This window comes from Microtus ochrogaster, linkage group LG3, assembly GCF_000317375.1.
Source record: "Microtus ochrogaster isolate Prairie Vole_2 linkage group LG3, MicOch1.0, whole genome shotgun sequence".
Lineage (NCBI taxonomy): Eukaryota > Metazoa > Chordata > Mammalia > Rodentia > Cricetidae > Microtus > Microtus ochrogaster.
Genome location: NC_022029.1, coordinates 46,505,656 through 46,518,653, shown reverse-complemented (window position 1 = coordinate 46,518,653; position 12,998 = coordinate 46,505,656). Strand labels below are relative to the sequence as shown.

Here is a 12,998-nt window from a genome sequence, read left to right as displayed (position 1 = left end):
CCGGGGCTGAGCTCCCGGCCGCCCGGTGCCCCTCGGGTCGCCCCCTGGCCTCAGCCTCCCCACCGCGCGGCGCCCCTCTACCTGGCGCAGCTTCTGCGCTGGGTCCCCGCATCCAGCACTGGCCGCAGGGACAGCGGCCCCTCCTCTCCCGGGCCGGTGTCAAGTGCCTCCCCCCGCCGCCCGCGGAGCCCCCGGCGGCCTTCGCCCTGCAGTTCTCCCGACCTCCACCAGAGCCCACTGCGCTCTGCGCGCCTCAGCACTGGGGCTGGGGACAGCAGCGCCGGCCCAGCAGCGTCGCCACCCCCAGCCAGGTGCCGCGGTGGCCAGACGGCTGCACACGGCCAAGGTCGGAGAGCCTGGCGCCTCGAGGCCACCTTAGGTGCTCGAGCACCGTCGTGGGGTGGGCTGCCTAGAAGGGAGTGAGCTTCCCGTACCTTGATGTGTCCAAGAAGACTTGGGTGCCCTCAGGTGGGCTCTGGAAAGATCGGAAGAGGTGAGAGGTTGAACTAAATGACATTGGAGGCCCCTTCCAGCTGCCAGATTCTCTGCAGATCTGCACTAGACCTGGATCCCTCAAGGAGGGGGTGCTCTCAGGGTTCCGGCTCTGTAGTGCTCACATCTCCAGCTACCATCACTGGAGCTTAGCGCTGGATCTCCTGACTCCCAGCCTCCTCGGCTAGCTCCTCCCTCCCGCCACTGGACAGCCTCATCAGTCCGGACCTTCTGCTGTGCCCCAGTGTCCTGGGCTGCGCCTCCCACACCCATTGTCACACTTATTTCAATGCTGAAGCAAGTCCCCAAACAACACACCCTGCGTCCAAATCCAAATCCACAGCCCCTCCAAACGGTGCTCCCAGCTTAACTAAAACAAAGCTATTTAATTTAAGAGAAAGGACTCAACTTCATCAAGAGTTTCATGGCACTACCGCCAAGGAGCAGCCACCAGACATGACACGTTTCCCTTGTCCATGCCACCTCGTCAAGTGACTTGTATTGTCCCAATTTTCCAGTGAAGACTCAGGGTGAAACTTGCTGGTAGAGAATTTGCCTGGTAATCACCAGGTCCTAGGTTCAGTCTTCAGTACCACGAATGAAAAGCCCATCCTGAGGCTGGAGCACTCGTTGCTCTTCCAGAGGACCTGGGTTTAATTCTCAGCATCCAGACTGCAGCTCACAACTGTCTGTATCCCCAGTTCTAGTTCAGGGGACCCAACGCCTTGCTTCTGATGGCACTGCGTGCCACATGGTGCGCAGTCGTAGATGCAGGGAAACCATCCATAAACATGATCTTTTTTAAAAGCCTGTCAGATTGGGGAAGTGGCAGAGCAAGAGTTAAGGCAAGGTTCATTTGACTCAGGTTGGCACATCACAGTGGCCCCCAAGACGCCAACATTGACCAAGAGGGCTAAATGGAAGTCTGTATTCAGTGCTGATGGTGATGTCACTGGGAGTCATAAAAGCACGTGACCTTGGATGTCTTTGTTGCTAGCTTCACGAGGCCCACATTAGGGCGTTGCTGACCAGTGAGAATTCATGGGCTCCACTGTTGATTCTAGACACCCATGGATGTCTTCAGTACAGAGAGGTAGTACATCAATGCTGAATGATCCTCGGGGTTCAGCTCAAATAGGCTCTATTATAGTTTGAATATGAAGTGTCCCGCATAAAGGCTTGTACATTAAAGGGTTGGTCCTCTTCAGGTGGTTTGGGTTTTTTTGTTTGGTTATGTTTGAAACATGTAGCTCTGACTGTCCTAGAACTCACTATGTAGACCAGGCTGACTTCAAACACAAGGAGATCCACCTGCCTCTGCCTTTTTGGAGGTAACCTGCAGGAGGTAGGGCCTAGCTGAAGGAAGCATGCCGCTGAGGATATTTCCTGAGAAGCTCTATCTTGCCCTGGCTGCTATCTGGTCCTTGTCCTGTTTCTGGGCTGCTATGAGGCCGGCAGCCTCCTCTACCACCTGCACCTGCTACCATGTGTTCAACCTCACAGTTGGTCCGTGTGCATGGGCTAAACCCCCAGAAACAGTGAGCCGAGGTACACGTTTCCTCTCTTAGGCTGATTCTGTTGTACTGGCCACAACAGAACAGCAGTGAATACAGGCTTCTACACCCCTTGCTTTGGTCATAGACATTCTAGGCTGAGATGCAGCGTCAATCCCAATAGCAAAGACTATCCCTATAATACCACAAACCCCCAAATTTCAGTGGCTTAAAACCACAAGTTTGGTGACAATTTGGTGACTTCTCAAAAAGTTGAATGCAGCATTTCCATGTGACTCTGAAATCCCACCATTAGGTGTATAGCCAAAGGAATTGAAAGCAACCCAGGTGTGCTAGCGCATGTCATTAATCCCAACACTCTAGAGGCAGAGGCAGGAGAATGGCTGGCAATTAGAAGTCAGCCCGTTCTACATAGTGAATTCTAGGGTAGCCAGAGCTATATAGGGAGACTCGTTTCAAACAGGATTGAAACTAGAGGCTGGTAGTATTTGTGTACCAGTGTTCATAACTATTTGCAGTAGCCACAAAATGGGAGCAACCTGAATGTCCATGCACAGATAGATGAATGGATAATCATAATGTATAGAAAATGGGATAGTTCTGAGGCTTGAAGAGAAAGTTCTGGCCTGTGTTGCCACATGGATCATCACACTGATGTTAAAGACATCACACTGAGTGAGATAAACCAGTCACAGACACAAATGTCGCATGGTTCTATTTATACGAGGTACCTAGAATAGTCAAATCTGTGCAGGCAAAATAGAATCCTGGCTACCTGGGCCTGGATGTGGAGAATGGCAAACAAGTGTTCAACTGCTAGAGCCTCAATCTTAAATATGAAAGCCTTCCAGAGATCGGCGGTGTGGGATGCGCTAATACACCAAAAAAATGGCGGCGTTTGTGTTATGTGTATTCGACTGCAATAAAACCAGTGTAAAGTCATTGCAAGTGTCATGTGTCATTAGTGGGTAGGCAGGGTAGGTTGGGAGTGGTACCTATGGAATATCCAGGGGCTCTGACCGACAGAGCCACCGTCTAAGGGGAAGCACCCAGGGGATGTCACCCTCTCAATGGGCATGTCATTTGATGGGTAAAACCAGACATACAGTTCCCTTCAACTAGAGATCTGGGCATCAAAAGCTACAGAGGGCCTCAAAGACCAGACACATTAGGCTGAGGACATAACTCGGTAAGTAAAGTGACTTCCATTCCCAGCGCCCCAGAAACAGGTGTGGTGGCACACACCTCTAACTCTAGCAGAGGAGGAAGCTGGAGGGTGATAAATTCAAAGTCATCAGATTTGAGACCAGCCCGAGCTATATGAATCCCTGTTTGTTTGTCTGTTTGTTTGTTTTAGATAGTCAAAGAGATCATCATGGGGGCTTTTTGGACCCTCTCACTGGCAACATGATCCCCTGACATTCTCTACAAGGGGACTGTAATTGAAAACTCTGTCTTCATCTGCTGACTGGGAGAGGGACACAATCGTAGGGCTACCCCAGCCTACCCACCCTATCAACTCTGTGTCTGTCTTCTCCTTCATCTCCTCCAATAGCCCATGCCTTCCCACTCAACTCCCTGACCTACAGACTATGTTCACCAGCCTCCATGCTCGGTGATGTCACCCCAGCCCACCCCCCAGGCACTCACCGTTCCAATTATGCTCAAGTCCCACCAACCAGACAGCCATCTTGGATCATTATGGATGCTGGCTCCTCATCTGCCCCAAACGGTCACACTTCTGCCCGCCTTACAGGGAGAGTTCTATGCTGGCCCCAACTCTCCACTGCAAGAAATGACATCTCAGCCAAATTCAACACAGGGACCTGGAAAGCCCAAGGATGGGGACTCAGGGACAGGTACATGCAGGGTTGAGATGCAACTCCGGGGTGGGAGCTCACCCTGACTCCGCCATCACGCCAGCTTCTTTGCACTGCTTGGACACCCATCTTTCCCTCCTACACTTTTTTATTGGGGAGGGCATTTGAAACAGGGCCACTCTGTGACTGAGGCTGGTCCTCATGCCTCTATTTCCTCAGTCCTGGGATTGCAGGCATGTACGACCAGGTCCCACTTGAAGCAAAGTCCACCTAGCCTTGAAAAACATACCCATCCTGGGTTTGAATTCTCCCAGTTCTGGATCCCAGTAGAACTTCCTGAAATCTCCCACTGTCTTCAGGACACAAAACTCCAGGTCTTTTAGTAACTGTCACCCACCCCAAGCCTCAAAGTCTGAGTCACATTTTTACTTTTTCTTTCTACTGTCACCCTCTCTGTGAGGCCACCAAAGCAGAACCATTCCAACCCAATGGCTCTATACCAAACAAGCCGTGGAGACGACAGGCATTGTTTCTTGTAGCCCAGGCTGTCCTTGAACTTAGTGCATAGCTGAGACTAGCCTTGAATTCCTGGTTCTTTGGCCTCTATCTCACAGCACTGAGAGATAGGTGTGAGCCACCATTTCAGGCCCCGAATCGAACCTACAGATGACATCAGACAAGTTCTAAATGAGGGCCTTCCTATACATCAACTAACTGCGTTTTTCATGAAAGTCAAGGCCATGGAAGCCAAAGAAAGACTGAAGAGCTGAGAGCGTAGCTTGGTGATGGAGGGCTTGCCTAGCATGTAGGAGGCCTTTCATCTGATTGCCAGCAATACAAAAAGGGAAAAAATTCTACAATATTGAAGGAGACTAGACACATGGAAGCAAAAGGCCTTGCTTGCATCTTTGTGCTATGTAACAGTGGCTTACACCTGTAATCCCAGCCCTGGGGAGGCCGAAGTAGGAGCGACTTCACAAACTTAAAGCCATCCTGGCTTCAGAGTGAGACACCCTGTCTCAAAGAAGGGCCCACAGGATGGGTTAGCAGGTTCAAAGTCACTTGTCACACAAGCTTGATGACCGAGTTTGATTCCCAGAGCCTGTGGTGGACAGAGTGGTCCCCTTTCTGGTGTGCACCGTGGTATGTGTGTACTCGCACCGGCACAGAGATAAATAAATAGTGAAGTCAATAAATAAATGTGCTGCATGCCTTTAATCCCAGCACTCAAAATGTAAAGGCAGGAAGACCTCTGTGAGTTTGGAGCCAACCTGGTCTACACAGTGAGTTCCAGTACAACCAGGGGTATGTAAAGCTATCCTGTCTCAAAATAAAAATATAACTAAATAAATATAAATAAACCCTGTTAGAACACTTGGGTGAGTCTGAATGAGGTCTAAGGATTAGGTAGTAGGAACTGGTTGATGCTACTTTCCTAACTTTGCTGGTTGTACCGAAGCCATGAGAGAAAATGTACAATCTGTGAGCAATATCCACTAAAATGTCAGAGGGCTGAGCACGTCTCACACTGGTCAAGGGAAGGGCTAACTGCCGTACTGCAGCTGCCTTTATGAGTCTGCAACTGTTCTGCAGCACAGATCAACAAAATTCGGGAGATTACAGCACTTTGCCTCTCCCCCAGGGGCATATGGGCTTCAAGGCTCCTGGACTGAGGACTGAACATGCTAAAATATTCATAACTGGGGGCATTTCCCCCTTGGAGTAGGCGGCAGGGGCTCTCACTGCTCATTTTATTTTGCATTTCTTACACTACAAGAAATCTGGACTTTTCATATGTTCAGAGTCCACTGACATTCAGAAACCAAGAATGATCAGTTAGTCACTAACTAGGGATGTCAGTGGTTCTCAGCATGTGATTTGTGACCCCCTTGGGGTTGACTGACCCTTTCACGAGGCTTGCGATCAAATATCCTGCTTATCAGATATTTACATTAGGCGATGGTGGCACACGCCTTTAATCCCAGCACTCGGGAGGCAGAGGCAGGCGGATCTCTGTGAGTTCGAGACCAGCCTGGTCTACAGAGCTAGTTCCAGGACAGGCTCCAAAGCCACAGAGAAACCCTGTCTCGAAAAACAAAAAACAAACAAACAAACAAACAGATATTTACATTATGATTCATAGTAGTAGCAAAGTTATAGTTAAGAAGTAACAATGAGATAATTTTATGGTTGGGGGTCACCACAACAGAAGGAACTATATTAAAGAGTCGTGGCATTAGGAAGATTGAGAACCACTGGGGTCGTGTCTTTGGGCCATTTTTTCCTTTCTTTTACCTTGCTTTTCATGGTCTCTGTAACTGAGGAATCTCTTTTTTCATTCTTTCTTGTTGATATTTTGTGGATTTTTGTTTTGTTTTTGTTTGACACAGGGTCTAGAACTTACTATATAGATCAGGCTGGCCTCAAACTCATAGAGATCCACCTGTCTCGGCCTCCTGAGATTAAAGGCATGTGCCACCACACACAGCTGATGAGGTTTGGGTACAGGGTCTCCTACAGCACAGGCTGGCCTTGAGCTCACTGTGTAACTGAGAATAACTTTGACCTCCAACACCCCTACTCTACTTCCCAGGTACCCGGATACTGTTACTCACCACCCTGCCTGGCTGCTCTTCCTTGAGTTTGATACAGAACCACAAAACGTCTTTAAAATTAGGGATGACCTCAAGTCCTCACGCAGGCTGGCAAGCCTCCACCCTGAAGCACACCCCAGTCCCTGACAGTGACCCCTGCACCTCTGTGTCTTGTCTGACACCTTGCCAGAGGACCTGGAAAGATGGTCTTGGCCTGCAAGTTTAAATACCATTCAGAGCAGTCGTTTCCCTGGGAGCTGGAATGTGGTGCTGAAGCAAGATGTGACCTTCGCGGGATGACGGTGTCTCTGGTTGGGACTGATGTGCTGGGCGTTAGTACACACACACACACACACACACACACACACCACAAAACACACATACACAGTACACAAAACACACATACAACGTATGCACTCACAACACACACCAAAGGCTTGGGGGTACAGAGAATATCAAGGAGACAGAGCAGGACATGGCCACAGGACAGAGGTCACTCTCCTTGACTTCCTCTTTGTGGTCACTCAGTCCCTAAGCTTGGACACTCTGTCTTGAAGACCTTCCCTAGCCCCATTCATCCCCTTCCTTTTTTTGAGTTCCCTGATCCTTCCTACAGCTTCTCTGAGGGCAGAAGGAAGGACCTACGACCCTCTGGACTCAACCTTATTCCATGTGTGCCCAGAAGCTGAGTCAGTGAGCAAGGCAGGCGGTCCTCTGTCTGCTTGCTTTCTGCAGGTGCCCGCCTTCCTGACAGAGTAAAGGGGCGGCATTGGTTTTTAGATACGAACCATGGAGTGGGTAAGGAGCAGTGTTGAGTTTTCTCATTCAATTCACATTCATTTTTATTGTGTATTTTGTATTTTCAAACAGACTCTCCACATGTAACCTCGGGTAGCCTTAACCTATGATCTTCCTGCCTCAACCTCCCACGAGCTGGTACATTAGCACCACACCACACTGGATTCTTTCGTCTTTTTTCCACATTGTTTTAGGATTCCGTGTGCCTCTAAGTTGTAAATTGAATTCTATGTAACCCAAGCCATTTTTTAAAAAAAAAAAATATTTATTTTTATCTTATGTACATTTGTGTTTTTGCCGTGGCTCTCAGGAACTGGGATTATAGACAGCTGTGAGCTGCCATGTTGATGCTGGGAATTGAACCGGGTCCTCTGGAAGAGCAGTCAGTGTTTAACCACTAAACTATCTCTCCAGCCTGACATGGAGCATCTCCAAGCCACTTTTTTAAGACAGGGTCGCACTATGTAGCCTTGGCTGCCCTGAAACTTGATATGTACACCAGGCTGGCCTTGAACTCACAGAGATCTGCCTGCCTCTTTCTCACTTTACCATGTAGCCCTGGTGCTTGGCTGTCCTGGAACTTGCTACATATAAACTGCCTCCCGCTAAAAAAAAAAATTCCTAACCTTTTTTTGGGCTTGAGATAATTTTAGATTGACATGCCATTGTAAGAAGTGCTATACATAGGTCCCATGTCCTCATAGCCTAAGTTCTCTCAGTGATGACGTCTCAGAGCATCTAACAGCTATCTCAGCCAAGACCATGATGCTGAAACAAACATCTCTGTCGCTAAGGCTGCCCCTTAGAGCCCCCTCCTGTCCCTCTTGATCTGGACAGCTGCCAATCCGTTCCACACTTACTGAAGTTTGTCACTTTAGTGCTGCTGTCGAGGTCTCCGGAGTCGGGCAGTAAGCAAGTTTGTAAGATTGGCTTTTTCCTAGCTGCCAAATTCCCTGGGTGTTCACTGGACTGAGGTATGTCACTAACTCATCTTTTTCTGCTGATGAGTAGTAGGCCATAGGCAGATGTGTCATCTCCAACATTTGCCCGTAGGCAAACATCTGGAGCGCTGGCAGCTTTTAACTGCTCCCTAGTGTTAACAGTTCTTCGGGGTAGAGATCTGAGGTCGGGGAAGCAGGCAGACTCGTGAGAACTTTGAGGGAGAGCACGTGGAATTGGTTTTCAAACCCTGATCCGTCTGCTAGAGCGGAATGGGGCTGAAGGCGGGAAAGAGACCGAGGAGGCTCCATAGGAAATACGGGGTCTTTGGATTCATCGGTATAAGACGTCTTAAAAACCAGGGCTAGAGACTTAAATGGGTCGTGAAGAGAGCCCTGGAGAACGGCAGGAGGCTGTAGACCCCATTCCTAGGAAAGCTCTAGTACTGATAGAAAGCAGGTACCCAGATGATGCAAGGCAGTGAGTGATGAGACTGACTTGGGTTGCTAGAGTAACATCCAGATAAAATATCCATTCAGGAGCCAGAGGAGTGGAGCTGAGTCTAGTGGTGAGGTGGGGGGATCATTTGGGGATCATCCACGGCTATGGGTGGGCAATGCTTAGGAGAGTGTGGAGACCGGGGACACCAGGGAGATCTCAGTTTAGGGGCAGGAAGAGATGGCTGACTGGCAGTGGAGAAGGGAGTGGCAAGAGCAAGGACCGGAAACCTCACTATTAACAAGGCCGTCAGTTAGCCGAGGAGAAGGCCATCATCTAGACTGCTTGATGACCTAACTTGATCGCAGAGGTTTGCATCCTTCTCTTTCACAGGTTCAGTGTGTCGTAAATCTAGGAGGGGCTTGGTGGGTCGTCTGGCTCAGGGTCTCTCTCAGGCTACCATCAAGCTGTCTGGCTGCCACTCTCTCCAGGACTATTGGGAAAGGACAAGCCTGAGTCTCCCCATTATTGGATGGGGGCTTCATTCTGATAATGGCTGTTGGCCAGTGGCCTCCCCTGGTGTATTTCCTTGCCATGTTGGCTTCTTCACAGAGGGATCCCAAAATGGCAGTGGGCTTAACCTACATTTGGAAGCAGGTAAGAGCCAGAGGGAGGGTGCAGCGAATGAGAGAGAAACTTTCTTTCTTTTTTTTAATATTTATTTATTTATTATGTATACAATATTCTGTCTGTGTGTATTCCTGCAGGCCAGAAGAGGGAGCCAGACCTCATTACAGATGGTTGTGAGCCACCATGTGGTTGCTGGGAATTGAACTCAGGACCTTTGGAAGAACAGGCAATGTTCTTAACCACTGAGCCATCTCTCCAGCCCCGAGAGAAACTTTCATAACCAAATCTTGGAAGCTTTGCTTTGTGCCTCTGTCAGAAACACATCACTCAAAAGGGAGGGCACCACCGGGCAGTGGTGACACATCTCTTTGATCCCAGCACTCGGGAGGCAGAGACAGATGTATCTCTGTGAGTCCAAGGCCAGCCTGGTCTACTAGCAAATTCTAGGACAGCCAAGGCTACATACGCAGAGAAACCCTATCTCAAAAAACCAAGCAAAAGGCAGTGGAAGGGGAGCATGATGCAGGATCTGAAGACCAGAGAGCCATCTTGGGAGCTGCCCACTGCTGGAAGAAGAGACCTGTGTCTGCATGTGATCTCAGGCTACCCAGAGCCATCTACTGGGGACGAGATGGCATCTGAAGAGTACGGGGGACAAAAGACAGAGGAGAGGGAGCAAGGGTAATACATAGCTATCCCAGCACCTCAGAGAGACACAGGCATACTCAGGGTCTCCAGAGGACCCCAATTTCATCATCCAAGTTCTTTTCCTACCCCACCCCCAACCCCTAGAGCCAGGAATAAAAGCCCCTCACTGTGGGGTTGAGGGCGGGGCTCAGTGACAAAGTGCTTGCCAAGCCTGTCCAGCTCCTGGGTCATGAATGGGACAGACAGAGATGGGGAGGGGCTGAGAGGATGGCACAGAGGGCTTCCCATCAGGAAATGGCACCCCAGAGGAACCCCCACTGAACATTCAGAGACAGGACTGGGGGCCTGGACAGACCTTTGGGGAGGCATGCAGCAGGGATAGTAATCACAAAAGCTTAACTCACATACTGGGTGCAAGAAGTGCAGCAGTTTGGGAAGTTTCCTTTGGGACAAGGGGCACAGAGCAGGCAGAATGGTGCCCCTAATTGCTGAAAAGTGTGAAGATGTCAGGTCACCTGCAGGGGGATTGACGCTGAGGGGCACTGTTTTGTTTTGAGACAGAATCCCATTCTATAGGCCTGCTTGGCCTTGGAAACTCACTAGATTTTCCAGGTTAACCTTGAACTTGTGGCCATACTCAGCCTCCCAAGTGCTGGGACTACCAGCATAAACCATGCTTGACTTTGGGATGAGGACACAGACTATGCATCAACAGACCTTCCTTGGGGTGGGGAGGAGAACCGGAGATATCTGTCGTCATGGGGTCCTCAGCCCAGAAAAGGAGAGAGTGGGGTACTGAGACCCTCAGCAATTGGCTTTGAAGGAAGGAACCTGAGCTATGGAAGTCAAGTAATGTGGGCATGAAAGCCCAGAGAAGGTAACCAATTTTTCCCAAGCCACACAGAAGCTGGAAAGAATAACAAACTCAGGCTAGATTTCTAGCAAGGTCCTTTTCTCCACCTGAGAGTTCTTCAGGGGAATTTTGTCCAAGGGTGTACCTTACCTTAGATCAGTGGTTCTCAACCTTCCTAATGCTGTGACCTTTTAATACCCTTCCTCATGTTGTGGTGACCCCAACTATAAAATTATTTTCCTTTCTAATTCATAACTGTAATTTTTTTTTTTGAGACAGGGTTTCTTTGTGTAGCCCTAGCTGTCTTAGAACTCACTCTGTACACCAGGCTGGCCTCAAACTCACAGAGATCTGTCTCTGCCTCCTGAGTGCTGGGATTAAAGACGGGCACCACCACTGCCTAGCTCATAACTGTAATTTTGCTACTGTTATGAATCATAACAAATACCCAATATACAACCCACAATGGGGTCGTGACCCACAGGTTGAGAACCTCTGCTTTGGGCCGACATGCATTCTCTGGAGGACTTCACTAGTTTTAGTGATCTTAATGTTGCTATGGGCAGTGATGGCCTTGCCTAGTTAGGGCTCTTAGGATTAAATGAGAGTGCCTAGTGCCTGGGATTGGGCTTGACATGTAGCCAGCCCTCCACATATGCTACCAACCCCACCATGATTCATGGCAACCCATGTTCTTTCTGTCTCATCTCCTAGGGGGCCAGGAGGATGAGGAGCTCTGGTTACACCCTTGTCACAGTGGCAGGCAGGTGGACAGGCAGGCAGGCGGGCAGGCGGGCAGGAAGGTGGGCTAGCAACTGTATGTCTGTTGGGGAATATGATTTTTAGGTGTGTGACTTTTGTTTATGCTGCATTTGTTTAACTCTGTGAAGCTGTGGTTTTTAGACAGGTTTGCCTGTCTAAAACAGCTGATGATCTAATAAAGCAATGAATGACCAATAGCAAGGCAGGAGCAAGGAGAGGCGGGGTTGGCAGACAGAGGATAAATAGAAGGCGACCTAAGGAAAAAGGAGCGATGAGAGAAGGAGGGGAGGAGGACATCAGGGTCAGCCACCCAGCTCCACAGCCAGCCAAGGAGTAAGAAGGAAAGAAAGGTATAAATAGAGAAAGATAAAAGCCCAGAGGCAAAAGGTAGTTGGGATAATTTAAATTAAGAAAAACTGGGAAGAAGCAAGCCAAACTAAGGCTGGGCATTCATAACTAATAAGCCTCTGTGTGTGGTTTATCTGGGAGCTGGATGGTGGGCCCCACAAAAAGCCAAGAGTAAAACATTAAACAGCAAATGTCCGTTCTAGGGAAGAGGCTACTATGGCCCAGGGAGTTCTTGGTTGCAGGGCAGTTACAGAGCCAGGACCAGACCTGAGCTTGCTGCCGTATCCTATTCCTACAGGGGATAACCAAAGGGTTCCAGAAGGCCCCTGTCCCTCTCTGGCAGGTCTAAGCCAGCCTCTCCTTGCTGTTCCTCCTCCTGGTGTTCCAGGCACTTCGAATCCCAGCAGCACCTGGAAACGCTGACTGCCTCAGGCACCAGGGCCTCACTGGAAACTAAGTCTTCATTCCGCAGAACCAGAAACCAGGAGCTAAGGTGCCTGGAGCCCTGGGGAGAGAGGCAGCCAGGAAGAGGTGAGAGGTGACACAAGATCTGGAGGAAAACCCAGGCTGGTTGCTAGGTAACACCAGAGCTGGACATCAGACCAGGAATTTGTAGCCTCCTGTACTTCCTAGTGCCTGCCTTGGTGGGCTCCATAAAACAGGCCAGTCTGGAGGCTTGGAGCCTCTGGCCCAAGAAGTGAAGGTGTGGGGGTGCGTGGGGGTCTTGGATCTTGGGATTTCTGCTGGTTCTACCAGGGCTAACTTGAATACTTCAGGGGTGAGGCCTCTGGATCCCAGGACTACTCCCAATAGCCTTTGGGTGTGGCTTACTTCATTCTACCGAGCCCCTGCTGAGTGGATCTCTTGGGGCCATGACTGATATGATCTCTCTTCTCAGGCAACCCTAAGCAGGGACTCTGTGACTTCCTCCCTTGGCCAAGCAGGCCCCCTGGAGTTTTCAAAGCAGGTGTCACATCCACAGGGAGATGTAGCCTCCTGTACTTCCTGGTGCCTGCCTCTGATTTAGGAGTTCTCTAAATCCTAGCTAACATGACAGACTTCCTCCCACTTCTCAGGTGGCATTCCTCTGCCTTTCTCTCCTCCACCATGATCTCTCTCTCTCTCTCTCTCTCTCTCTCTCTCTCTCTCTCTCTCTCTCTCT

The 12,998-nt window shown here is 49.7% G+C and overlaps 1 protein-coding gene across 3 annotated transcripts in view; it reads right to left on the bottom strand.

The window, feature by feature from the left end:
• Dnmt3a (DNA methyltransferase 3 alpha) overlaps positions 1–12,998 on the bottom strand; it is a 137,214-nt gene that overhangs the window by 108,285 nt on the left and 15,931 nt on the right. The window contains exon 1 of one of the 3 annotated variants that reach the window (XM_026785968.1): positions 435–1,186. The exons of 1 other annotated variant lie outside the window; for it this stretch is intronic. The gene's annotated coding sequence lies outside the window, so the exon portion shown is untranslated. Of the gene's footprint in view, positions 1–81; positions 238–434; positions 1,187–12,998 lie in introns of those variants that run through there. One more of the 3 variants, XM_026785969.1, reaches the window with a different exon arrangement.